This window comes from Apium graveolens, chromosome 7 (assembly GCF_009905375.1).
Source record: "Apium graveolens cultivar Ventura chromosome 7, ASM990537v1, whole genome shotgun sequence".
In the NCBI taxonomy this organism is placed as follows: Eukaryota; Viridiplantae; Streptophyta; class Magnoliopsida; order Apiales; family Apiaceae; genus Apium; species Apium graveolens.
In genome coordinates, this window is record NC_133653.1 from 159,999,271 (window position 1) to 160,012,833 (window position 13,563).

The 13,563-nt window shown below is 38.5% G+C and overlaps 1 non-coding gene across 1 annotated transcript; it reads right to left on the reverse strand.

The window, feature by feature from the left end:
- Positions 1–11,905: 11,905 nt before the first annotated feature.
- On the reverse strand, positions 11,906–12,012 carry LOC141675911 (small nucleolar RNA R71). The gene has a single exon (XR_012556538.1). It is a non-coding gene; the product is annotated as a small nucleolar RNA R71 (small nucleolar RNA).
- Positions 12,013–13,563: the final 1,551 nt, after the last annotated feature.

A 13,563-nucleotide genomic window follows, 5' to 3' on the forward strand; every position in this document is an offset into this window, starting at 1 on the left:
TCTTTCGTTGTTTGAGGGATCATATCCGGGATCTTATTACTTGGGTTCCCCTAAATCTTTCTCAATATCTTATAATCCTTTAATGATATTCTCTTATAATCCTTGAATTTAAATCCCTTTAACCATGTTACCTTATACTCAGTTCTTTCGGTATCTGGGGGATTTTCGGGAAAAATCAAAGTGTTCGGATTTGGATTCTGACGATCTTTACATACACTTATATACCACATAGAGTACTAATAATATCTCAGAAGATCAATAAAAGAACCCCTACATAGTGTGGTATGAAAATTTTTCTTATTCAGCATAATCGGTAAAATCACTATTCATAAGGGTTTCAAAAATTCCAAAAATTGGGGTTATTACAGTCTCTTTAGGATATCCCACAAGATTACATTTTACGGATCGAGATTCCAGCTTATCTGGGTCAACTTTCTTGACATAAGCTGGACATCCCCAAATCTTAACGTGTTTAAGACTCGGTTTCCTTTCTTTCCATATCTCATATGGAGTTTGAGGAACAGATTTGGAAGGCACCTTATTCAGTAAATATGCTGAGGTTTCCAATGCATAACCCCATAGGAATACTGGAAGATTCGCATAGCTCATCATGGACCGAACCATATCTAACAAAGTTCGATTTCTCCTTTTAGATACCCCATTCAATTATGGAGTATATGGAGGAGTCCACTGGGAGACTATACCATTTTCTTTGAGATAAGCTAGAAACTGTCCATTCAAGTATTCACCACCTCGATCTGATCGAAGAGTTATAATCCTATGTTTGGTTTGTTTCTCCACTTCATACTTATATTCTTTGAACTTTTCAAAGGCTTCAAACTTGTATTTCATCAAATACACATATCAGAATCTAGATCGATCATCTATAAAAGCAATGAAGTATGAAAATCCACCCATGGCTTGTGTAGACATTGGTCCACATACATCTGTGTGTACCAATCCTAGCATATCTGCAGCCCTCTCTCCATGTCCACTAAATGGAGATTTGGTTATTTTACCCAATAGACAAGACTCGCATGTAGGATATGATTCAAAATCAAAGGGGTCAAGTAACCCTTCCTTATGCAATATCCGCAGTCTATTTTCACTAATATGACCAAGTCCGCAGTGCCACAAGAAAGTGAGATTTTCATCATCCCTTTTTCTTTTATTAGTATGTTCAATTTGTAGTAAATTATGCTCTACGTCACATATATACAGACCATTGTTTAAAATACCACTTCCATAAAGAACGTTATCTCTAAGAATTGAACATTCATTATTCTGAATAACAAGCGAAAATCCAGCCAAGTCTAACATGGAATAGAAATAATATTCCTCACAATCGAGGGAACAAAATAACAATTATTTAGAACAATAGACTTGCCCGTAGGCATATGTAAATGAAATGATCCTACAGCTTCAGCAGCAACTCTTGCTCCATTTCCCATCCTTAGAATCACCTCCTCTTCTTCAAGAGTCCTACTTCTCCTTAGTCCTTGCAACGAATTGTGAATATGAGAACCACAGGCGGTATCTAATACCCAAGCAGAAATTTGACTTAGTGACATAATAACTTCGATCATGAACATACCTGAATCAGAAGCGGTAGTCTCACTACCCTTCTTCTTCATCAATTCTGCAAGGTAAACCTTGCAGTTCCTCTTCCAGTGCCCCACCTTGTTACAGTGAAAGCAAGCAGCTTTGCTCTTGGGGTCTTCAGCTTTTGGTGGAACCGGCTTTTTCTCACCTACTTTCTTCTTCTTGGAAGGGTTCTTCTTCCTTTTCTTAGGATTGGAACCTTCACCAATTAGAAGAACAGAACTCTTCTTAGGGGGGAAATTCGATTCCGCAGTCTTCAATATGTTGTGGAGTTCAGGCAGGCCGACATCCAGCTTATTCATGTGAAAGTTCACAGCAAACTGCGAGAACGAACTCGGAAGTGATTGTAAGGCCAAGTCTTGGCTCAGCTCCCCATCCATGGCAAAACCAAGTTGTCCAATACGTTCAATCAAATTGATCATCTTAAGTACATGGTCATTCACAGATGATCCCTCAGACATCCTACAACCGAATAGCTCCTTCGATATCTCATATCGAGCTGTCCTCCCTGCCAGATCATACAACTCTTGTAGATGCATAAGGATAGTGTGAGCATCCATATGCTCATGTTGCTTCTGTAGCTCAATGTTCATGGAAGCTAGCATGATGCATTGAGCAACATTTGCATCATCTATCCACTTACGATACACAACATGTTCATCATTATGTGCATCGCTAGCAGGTTCAGTAGGCTTAGGTGAGTCAAGCACATATTCCAGCTTCTCAACCCTGAGAACAATTCTCAAGTTTCGAAGCCAGTCAGCAAAATTAGGACCAGTCAACTTGTGAGCATCTAGTATACTCCAGAGTGATAGTACAGAAGACAAAACGAATATAGTAAATCTATAAATGATGAACACGTAAAAACACTTAGCAAATATTCAATTTCATTTCAAAACACTATATGAATCAGGTCTTTATTCATAAGTGGCTCCCACTAGTTTATCTAATTTATAAAACCCTAAGTGAAAATTAAGCATTCATAATGCTAGTGGGAATAGGGATCCTACATTCCATCACACAACCTTGGTTGTAGCACGAAACGTCATGTGATGTTCAGTAGGCAGACAACTCTTGTCAATTACATCTTATGTTATTCCATAATAAAACTTTAGCCTCTTGAATAATTGAGTCATGGCTGTAGCACGACAAACTCAATATTCTAAGTCAAGTCTAACCCAACATTTCGTACAATTGAATCAGTCTCCAACGGCCCACGGCTGTAGCACGTAATGACCTTTAGATTCTAATTCAATGTACACATCTCTATGTAATAGACAAGTATTTCTTATTTTGAAATCAAAGCCCTCGGCTGTAGCACGAAACGACAATGATTTGAAAATAAGAACCACTTTCTACCATGTTGGAAGGCTATGACCGACACAAGCCCGTTGTGTCATTGGCCAATTACTACTTGATATTATTTAATTTTAGAGAGATTATATTATGTTACAATCATAATCATATTATAAAGAGATTCTTCCTTTTAAATTAAATATTTCAAATCAATAATCGATAATCAGATGATTCCCAGATCGGGGGGAGCATTGTCAAGAGGCGTCACTTAATACCCCTTTCTTATAGATAGAAATCTGCTTTTGAGAGAATCATCCTTTCTCTCAATATTGAAAATTCATATTTAATTACGTGTTTCATAAACACAAGAATCTCATGATTGTATTCATAATATTATTGTTAAGGCAAGAAACGGTTCCTATTCTAGATTTTCTAGAGCACGCTTTATATTGATTTAAGTTCACCTAAATCTATCATCACATGGTAAACATAGGCATATATCTCATATATAAAATTAAATAAACAAGTAAATGTAAAGTGCAATAAAGTAAATGTGTTTGGTTATGGCCCCATCCTATGTGATCTCTATCAAGCTCATGATAAAGATCAAGGTCAATCTAATATGGTGATGGAAATAAATATAACTACTTATTACATAAGTCTTCTTCTTTGTTTAGACTTCTTGTATACCTCGTCTTCTTCTTTGTATCACCTCCATTAGATAGCCTTCTTGAGTCTTCAATTACATTACATAGATTAAAAGTAAAACTAATCTAATGAACTTACAAGAATAACTCGAGTTACATTCGAGATTTATCATTACAAAGATTGACGACATGCAAGTCGTATTTAAAACCAAAACCACAACCATTACACTAAGGTCGAAAGGCCATAACCATCCACCATGCTCATACAACATATAAAAGCATGTTAAAACACATAATCTGATCTTAACATATCATATTATCCATGATCTAATCATAAAAAAAAATATGACAAAAATCAGAAAAATTAGAATCAAATCAGAAAAACAAGAATCACTGTTTACGGGCAGTAAACGACGTCAAATGCCTTACAGACGAGTTGTTGATAGTTATAGCTATCAGTTTTGTTCAGACGCTCGTTTACCTATGGAATAGGGTATTCGTTTGCGTAAATCAGACACCAGACCCAGATTTCAGCAAATCTGCAGCAGCCAATTCAGAATCCGTATCTAATATGATTCTCATAATTAGAACACACATAAATCATATATATATCAGTATATATACAGATTACATAATCATCTTATGATTATACAACACACATGAATATCATATATTCAAAACCATACATATATAGGCATATTATATCAACATCAAATCATGGCGAATCACAATCACGTACATGCTCATATATCGAAAACAGTTAAACACATAAACGAATTAAAAACTTTTCGCAAGTAGCTCTGATGCCATTGAAGAGTTTTTAGCACATAAACGCAGCGAAAACGTAAATTTAAATCTTAAAAAAAATTGAAACCCTCCGCAGGATTCATGCGAAAATAATATGTAATTCGTAGTTTAGTATGTTTACCTTAAGAAGCTTTACGTTAATGGAAAGATGGAGGTTTTTAATTGCGATCCAAGAACGATGAACGGAGATCCCTAGCAGCTGCTCCTCAAGTGTGAAGCACTCCACCGGTATCCACCAAGAGATCAATGTAATGGAGGAGGAAGAGGTTGAGAGAATTAGTTACCTCCCTCTATTTCTACTTTAGAATTAGGGTTTTTTATTTGGGTTGAGGCAAATAAGGTTTATAATAGTATATTTATAGGCAAAATTTTCAGCTAAAATTTTTCCATAAAATATTATTATTATTAACCCTTTAATTGATTATTCTTATTAACCAATTAACTAATAATTAAAATACCTTTTAATCATTAATCCCTTTTCTAAACACTTTAGAAAAATAATTCTCTCACTTGATTTAATTTCCAAAATTAAATTCTTAATTAATATTATTAAGAATTAATTAAATCTCATTTAATCAATTATTAAATCATCTAATTAATTATTTATTTCACAAATAAATAATTACCAGCCATTATTAATTAATTCCTCCACCATTAAATCATTCTCTTTTATGGTGTGACCCTGTAGGTTCAATATTAAGCCGGTAGTAGAAATAAATAATAATAAAACTATTATATCATTATTTATATAAATTCTCTAATTCATTAAATATGATTAATTAATAAATTAATCATATTTATTCTACATCGTGAGGGATACTTCTCAGCATATCGCGACTATCCGGATAATACGAATTCACTGCTTAGAATACCAAGAACCTATTCAGTGAGTAGTTATCGTATAATTAATTCCTTCTACCCTGCAATGTCATGATTAAATACAAGGCATGGAACTCGTGTCAAGCCTATCTTATTTAATCATATGCTTTCCCATTCACTATGCTTAGTTCTAATTAATGTGAATTAGAAACTTCTTTCTAATTTCATTCACTCTGGCCAGAGATTCCTGAACTAGCATATGTGGATCATCATTGAACATTCTCTTCCTTTCACCGGAAGGGGTAGATCCTTTATTGATCATACACTATCTTCGTGTATAAATTCCTACACCCAGTAGAGCCCTTATTATTGTCCTTGGAGACTAAGAACTAAACCAAAGTATAGTTCGGTGTACACAAGATGACTATGATGACTTCAAGTTTAAGGATACTTGTACAACTATCACTATGTGAACATCTGCTGACACGTGAGTGAACTCCATCAGTTGTTCAGCTGTGTGAGTCATGTTCAGTGAACTTATTCTATAATAAGTACCTACATACTAGCTATAGTGGCACCACACAAATGTCTATGAGAACAGACATCCTTCATAATGAAGCAAGCATAGTATGTACCGATCTTTGCGGATTACTAATTACCAGTTAGTAATCCTACGACCAGGAAATATTTAAGTTCAGAGTTATAATCTTTTTAGGTCTCATTATTATGATCTCAACCTAATCCATAAAAAGCTTTACTCTAAACTATGGTATATCTTATTTAAACACTTAAATAGATAAAGCTCGCAATAAAACCAAAACAAGTATTTTATTAATATCAATGAAATCAAAACAGATTACATAAAAGTTATTCCTAAATCATCATACATGATTGGACTTAGGACACATCTCTTTCAGGAACCTCATCCCAGTGTCTTCCTGACCTTATAAGGTCCTTCCCAGTTAGGGGCTAGCTTTTCTCTCCCCCTACTCCTGATGCCTAAATCTTCCTCAGAACCAAATCTCCCTGTTAAAAGTACCTTTCTTTGACCCGTCTATTATAATAGAGGGAGGCTCTTCATTGATGCTCTATATTATGGGCGTTGTCCTCATCCCTGACCTCGTCAATAAGATCGAGATTGAGCCTCATGCCTTCTTCCTTGGTCTCTGGCTTGTAAGCTTCGATCCTAGGGAATCCATGAGTGATTTCAAGGGGCACCACTGCCTCGGCTCCGTAAACCAACATGAATGGGGTAGCTTCAATTGCCACTTTACAGGTGGTACGATATGCACATAGTATAGGCAGCAACTCATCCACCCAAGTGTTTCTCGAGCGTTCAACCCTCTTCTTAAGTCCATCAAGGATGATTCTGTTAGCAACTTCCACTTGTCCGTTTGCCTGAGGATGTGCAACCGAGGTGAAGCGAAGTTCTGTGTTATTATCATCGCAGTACTCTCTGAACTCTGCATTATCAAATTATTTCCTATTATCAATGACAAGGATGCGTGTGATTCCATATCAGCATATCATATTCTCCCAGAAGAATTGGACAATTGGCTTGGTGGTTATCTTGGCTAGTTTCTTTGCCTCAATCCACTTTGTAAAGTAGTCTATGGCTACCACAATGAACTTCCTCTTTCTTGATGCTACAGGAAATGGTCCAAGTATGTCCATTCCCCATATTGTAAAAAGGATGGGTGTGCTGATCGATATAAACCTCTTTGGGCACTGTCATACTATTGTAGCGTACCTCTCACATTTGTCGCATTTCTTCATATAATCCTTTGCATCGGCTAGCGTAGTTGGCCAGTAGAACCCCAACTGAGTTATCTTGTGAGCGAGGGCCCTGCCCCCCAAGTGTTGTCCACAAATCCCTTCATGGGCTTCTTTAATTGCCTCCTGCTTCAAGAGGTCTTAAGCATTTTAAGTGCGAAATAACAATGGTCCTTTTGTAAAGAAGGCCTTCAATCAATGAGTATCTCAATGCTATAACCGACAGCTTGCGTGCCTCCTTGGCATCGTTGGGGAGCCACCCAGTTTTCAAGTGGGTTTTGATCGGGTCTATCCAATAGCTTGACACACCAACAGGTGCTATCAGATTTATGACATGAATAGTAGGGTCTCCAAGACCTAGAAGTAAATACTTCTCAGATAGTTCTCGATTTCATACAAGGCGAACTGAGACAAGGCATCCGCCATTGTGTTCTCCTCTCTCGGAACATGTTCTGCGTACCATTCATCGAACTAAGTTAGTATTCCCTTTACGACTCTCAGGTACTTGGCCATAGTATCATCCTTGGCCTCAAACTCCCCATTAACTTGAGCAACTACAAGTCTGGAGTCTCCACAGACCTTCAGGTTTTTGGCCCTCACGGCTCTAGCCAAGCCTAAGCCCACTATAAGTGCTTCATAGTCTGCTTCGTTGTTCATAGTTAGAAAATCGAACTTCAAAGCATACTCAATCATAAACCCATCTGGGCTTTGAAATACTAGGCCCGCGCCTCTAGATATTATTTTAGACGCTCCGTCAAAATAGAGAACCCAATATTCTTTCTGGGTTATTTCTTCATCCTTTCCCATCTCTCCTTCTTCTGGGGTTACTATCTCTTGCCCCCCGACTTCTTGGTTGTTAATGGTACATTCGACCACGAAGTCTACTAAGGCCTGAGCTTTGATGGTCGTCTGAGGCTTGTACTTCATATCAAATTCTCCTAACTCAATTTCCCACTTGATGAGCCTTCCACTGGCCCTCGGGCTATGAAGAATGTTCCTCAAGGGTTGGTCCGTCAGGATTTTGATCTTGTGAGCCTGGAAGTATGGTCTCAACTTCCTTGAGGCTGTGATGAGAGCAAGTGTGAACTTCTCCGTGGTGGATTAATTCAACTCTGCTCCATGAAGCACCTTGTTTACATAGTTTACAGGCTTTTGGAGCTTCTGCTCTTCCTTCACGAGGACCGTACTGGCGGCTTGTTTAGATACCGCGAGGTACAAATAAAGAGTGTCCTCCGAACTTAGTTTAGCCAATAACGGGGATTCAGTCATGTACTTCTTTAGCTGTTCAAAGGCCTCTTAGCTCTCAGCTGTCCATTCAAAGTCCTTCACCTTCTTAAGGGTTTTGAAAAAGGGAAGGCATTTGTCTCCAGAATTGGAGATGAACCTCCCTAGAGCTGCAATTCTTCCTGTCAGCTTCTGAACATTCTTGATGGAGCGTGGTGGGTCCATGTCTAGGATGGCTTTGTTTTTGTCAGGGTTGACCTCTATCCCCCTCTTAGAGACATGTGACACAAAAATTTTCCAGACCCAATACCAAAACAACATTTGGCTAGGTTTAACATCATCTTGTGGTGCCTCAACACTTCAAACGCCTCTCGGAGGTGGATAACATGATCGGCCTTGCTTAGGCTTTTGACTAACATGTCATCAACATAGACCTCCACGGTCTTCCCAATTAGATGGACAAATATTTTTTACCAGTCTTTGGTAAGTAGCTCCTGTATTCTTAAGTCCGAAAGCCATAACAAGATAAAAAAAATACACCAAAGTCAGTTATGACGGATACCTTGGGGGGTATCATCCCTATGCATTCTAATCTGATTGTAACCACTGAAGCCATCCATAAAGCTTAGCATCTCGTGTCCAGCAGTGGGATCAATCAGGGTATCAATCCTTGGTAGGGGGTAACAGTGCTTGGGACAAGCATCATTCAAAGCAGTGAAGTCAATGCACATCCTCCACTTTCCATTGGCCTTCTTAACCATTAAGGGGTTGGCCAACCATTCAGGAAATTGCACTTCATCAATAAATCCAGCTTCTAAAAGCTTCTAGACCTCCTACTTAATGGCTTCCAGCCTATCAAGGACATAAGTTCTCTTCTTTTGCTTTACAGCCTTCCGAGTTGGATCAACATTCAACCTATGAGTTATAAGGTTCTGGTCAATCCCAGGCATATCAGCTGCTGTCCAAGAAAATACATCATTGTTTTCTTGGAGGAAAGTTGTCATTCGGCCCTTCAAGGGCTTGTCCAGAGATGCCCCAATGTACGTGACCTTCTCCGGGTCTAAAGGAATTGGGACCAAGTCCTCGGCTGGCTTTCCTCGTAGTTCGTCATTCTTTCGGACATCCATGTCTTCTATGGGGAGGACCTGCCCCCCCGGTTCCATCGGGCCTAAGTGCTGTAACATAGCAACTGCAGGCCATTTTCTGATCTCCTCTTGCTTCTCCAATACCATTCCTAGTTGGGAACTTCAGTACCATATGGTAGGTTGAGGGCACAGACTTAAAAGCATGGATCCCTGTTCTACATATGATATCATTGTAAGTAGAGGCTGCCTTGACAACCTGAAAGTTCAACATTTGTGTGGCCTCCCTGGGCTCTTCCCTGATAGTTATGGGAAGTTGTATTGCTCCTTCGACTTTGCCTTCCACATGGTTAAACCCGTAGATGGGTGCGTCGGATGGATTTAGTTGAGAATCATTGTAGCCCATCCTTATGAAGGTTTCATGGAACAGAATGTCCACGGAAGCTCCATTGTCCACTAGGACCCGTATAACATGACAATTTCTAATTATCAGAGTGATAACAAGAGGATCATCCTGAGGAAATTTCAAACCTTCAAGGTCTGTGTTGAGTAACATTTATGACACTTTATTATGCTCTAATAAGCTTTGAATTAATGCATTTGTACTCAAGTTGTTAAGTGTTTTAATGTGTTTTCTAGTATTTTTGCATTTCAGGCATTATCTAGGTAATCAGGTGAATTAGCATTATTTTGGTGCTAATTTGGTGTCCAGGTGGTGTTGGAATAAAAGCTCGTGGAAAACCAACTCGAAGCAGCAGTAAAAAGGTGAAACCTGAGTTTTTCCCAGAAGGACGGCGCGGCCACGCTGTGATAGTGCACAGCCGCGACGGGGTTCCGGAAAGACAGCACGCCCGCGCTGTTGCGGCCGCGCCGGTGTCGAATTTAAGAATCTTGTTTCTACTTTGATTCTAAAAGGGAAGACTTCCAGATTTTTTAGGGCTAATATATATTCAAATAAGGTCGTTTTTAATAGAGAGATGTACTAGAGCGCAAGGAGAGCCGTAAGAAGACCGTTTTAGCACGGATTCAATGAAGACGAAGAAGATCTTGTTTTTACTTGTGAATCTTTGTTCTAAGTTATAACTTGGATGCTAGTTTTCTTATTTGTGAACCTTATTATTATTTCGTACTTAGTTTTATTCATTCGTTATAAAGACTACGTTTATTACACCATACTTTCATCAGAATCTACATTGATGATGAGTCCGATTATGGGCTAATCGTTATCGTGGGGTTCTAGCAGATTTATTTATGGATTTCTTTAGTTAAATTGTTTGTATGCTTAGTGTGTGATGATTGTATGATAACCTAGTATTGGTTGTGCTTATTCGTCTTATAAGAGTTGCGAACTTGTAAGATAGCGTGTTAATTCTTAATGAAGCAACAGTGAATTTAAGGATTTAGAGCTTACCATGCTAGCATAGGTTCATGTGTTATTGTTATGCATGATTCGTAGGTAATTTTATCCATCTTACTTGCCCTGTGTAATCATGATAGTTAACTTGTGCTTTAAACCTTTATGTTATCAAATTCTACAGATATGTAGGGTCTCAATATAATTGGTGTATATTCAGCTTCTATCTCTTTTGTGGATGTTTGTTAGTATGTTCTTCGTGCAACGACAGTTGGCGATTAGCAGTTTCGTGTTATCTGATTAGTGTCATTACCATTGCATGCTAAGGTTAAGAATAATAAGGCTATTGAATGAAGTATTTAATGAAGTTAGAATCCCATGCTTGTCTCATATAATTCACAACAATCTTTACTCTCTTAGTATATTCATTAGTATAATTTGTAGTATAAACAACCCAAAATTGTTATCGTATTAGCATTGGATAATAACTATATCATCGGTGCATAGGTGCATAAATTACATAATTTAACCAATTCAGTCTCTATGGGAACGAACTAGAAAAGATTCTATATTACTTGCGAACGCGTATACTTGCGTGAATTATTAGAGCGTGTTTTGCCCTAACAAGTTTTTGGCGCCGCTGTCGGGGACTGCGGTGTTAACTTTTAGTTTATGTGTTTGTCATCAGTGATCGTTAAAGTTCATTGACTCGGACATTGTTACTAACATAATTTTTATTTCTTGTTATCTTTCAGGTAATCTAGCGATCGTTTATGCAAACTCGTTCATGAGTTCGTAGGAGAATTATGGAAAAAGACGAGGAAGAAGTTTTAGTTGATCCTAGGGAAGTTTTTGAGGATGAAGAGAAAGTAGTTAAAGAAGAGAAATTTGAAGAACCGCCTTTATTAGAGATGGAGGAGCAAGCAGATAATTCTAAGGCTTTGATGGACTTTTTTAAGCTTAAGATCAATGACATCCAGTCAAGCATCATCAGGCCAGCCATCAAGACTAACACTTTTGAGATCAAGTCGAGCACGATTCAGATGATACAGAACTCAGTTCAGTTTGGGGGTAATCCTACTGAAGACCCAAACATGCACATCAGGGATTTCATCGAGATCTGTGACACTTTTAAGTTCAACGATGTGTCTGAAGATGCCATTAAAATGCGACTATTCTCATTTTCTTTGAGGGACAAAGCGAAGTGTTGGTTATATTCTCTACCACCGGGGTCTATCACCACATGGGAGGATCTTGCTCAAAAGTTTCTCATTAAATTCTATCCTATGATGAAGACTGCTGCAATCAGGAATGCTCTTACTCAGTTTGCTCAGCAAATTGGTGAATCTCTGTGTGAGTCTTGGGATCATTATAAGGAGATGCTACGGAAGAGCCCATACCACGACATGCCTGATTGGATGATTATAAATTGTTTCTATAATGTTCTAGGTGCACATTCTAGACCTATGCTTGATGCAGCATCTGGTGGAGCCTTATGGGTTAAAAGCTATAATGAAGCTTATGAGTTAATTGAGCTAATGGCAATCAATGAATACCAGAATCCTACACAAAGAATGTTGCAAGGAAAGGTAGCAGGAATTCTAGAAGTGGATCAAGTTACTGCTATAGCTGCTCAACTACAAGCTTTGACGATGAAAGTGGACTCTTTGGCAAATTATGGAGTGAATCAGATTACTAGCGTTTGTGAACTTTGTGCGGGAGCACATGAAACTGAGCAGTGTGCTATTTCTAGCGAATCAGCTTAATTTATGAGCAACTACCAGAGATCACAACAACAAGCTCCAGCCACTTATCATCCGAAAAACCGCAATCATCCTAACTTTAGTTGAAGCAACAATCAGAATTCGGTTCAACAATCTTATCATCCATATACAGCAAGGCAATTTAACCCTCTTGGTTTTCAGCAACCACAATATGCCCCGAAGCAACAACTTCAACTTCAGCAGCTACCGCAAACTAATGAAAAATCTGAATTGGAGGAGTTGAGACTCATGTACAAGAGCCAAGCCGTCTCTATCATGACCTTGGAGAATCAAATTGGGCAAATTGCGAATTCCTTACTTAATCGCCAACCTGGCACGCTTCCAAGTGATACTGACATGCCAGGCAAGAAGGAAGCTCATGAGTATGTTAAGGTAATTACATTGAGGTCTGTTAAGGTTGCGAATCCTGAAGTAGCTAAAACTCCAATTTTTGAAGTGGAGGCTGATGAAGAAGAAGAGCAGAAGGAAGCCGAAGTGGAACCAAAGAAGACTACTGTTGAGCACACTCCTCCTGAGGGTAATACAGGGAAGAAACAGATCCATCCTCTACCTCATTTTCCTAAAAGGCTGCAAAAGAAGAAACTGGATAAGCAGTTTGCGAAGTTTCTGGAGGTGTTCAAGAAACTTCACATCAACATACCTTTTGCTGAAGCTCTCGAGCAAATGCCTAGTTACGCAAAATTTATGAAAGGTATTCTCTCTAGGAAGGTGAAGCTTGGTGACTTAGAGACCGTTGCTCTCACGAAGGAATGTAGTGTTGTGCTGCAACATAAATTGCCTCCGAAGCTTAAAGATCCTGGAAGCTTCACTATTCCTTGCACCATTGGAAATGTGTCGTTTGATAATGTCTATGCAACTTGGGAGCTAGCATCAATCTGATGCCATTGTCAATCTTCAAAAAGTTGGACTTGCCTGATCCAAAGCCTACATACATGACTTTACAGTTGGCCGATCGTTCTATTACATATTCGCGAGGTATTGTGGAGGATGTCTTGGTCAAGGTTGATAAACTCATTTTCCCTTCTGATTTTGTAATTCTTGATTTCAAGGAGGATAAGAAGATTCCCATAATCTTGGGAAGACCTTTCTTGGCGACTGGCCGAACCTCGATAGATGTGGAGAAAGGTGAGCTTACCATGAGAGTGATGAATCAGATGTGACTTTTGATGTGTTTA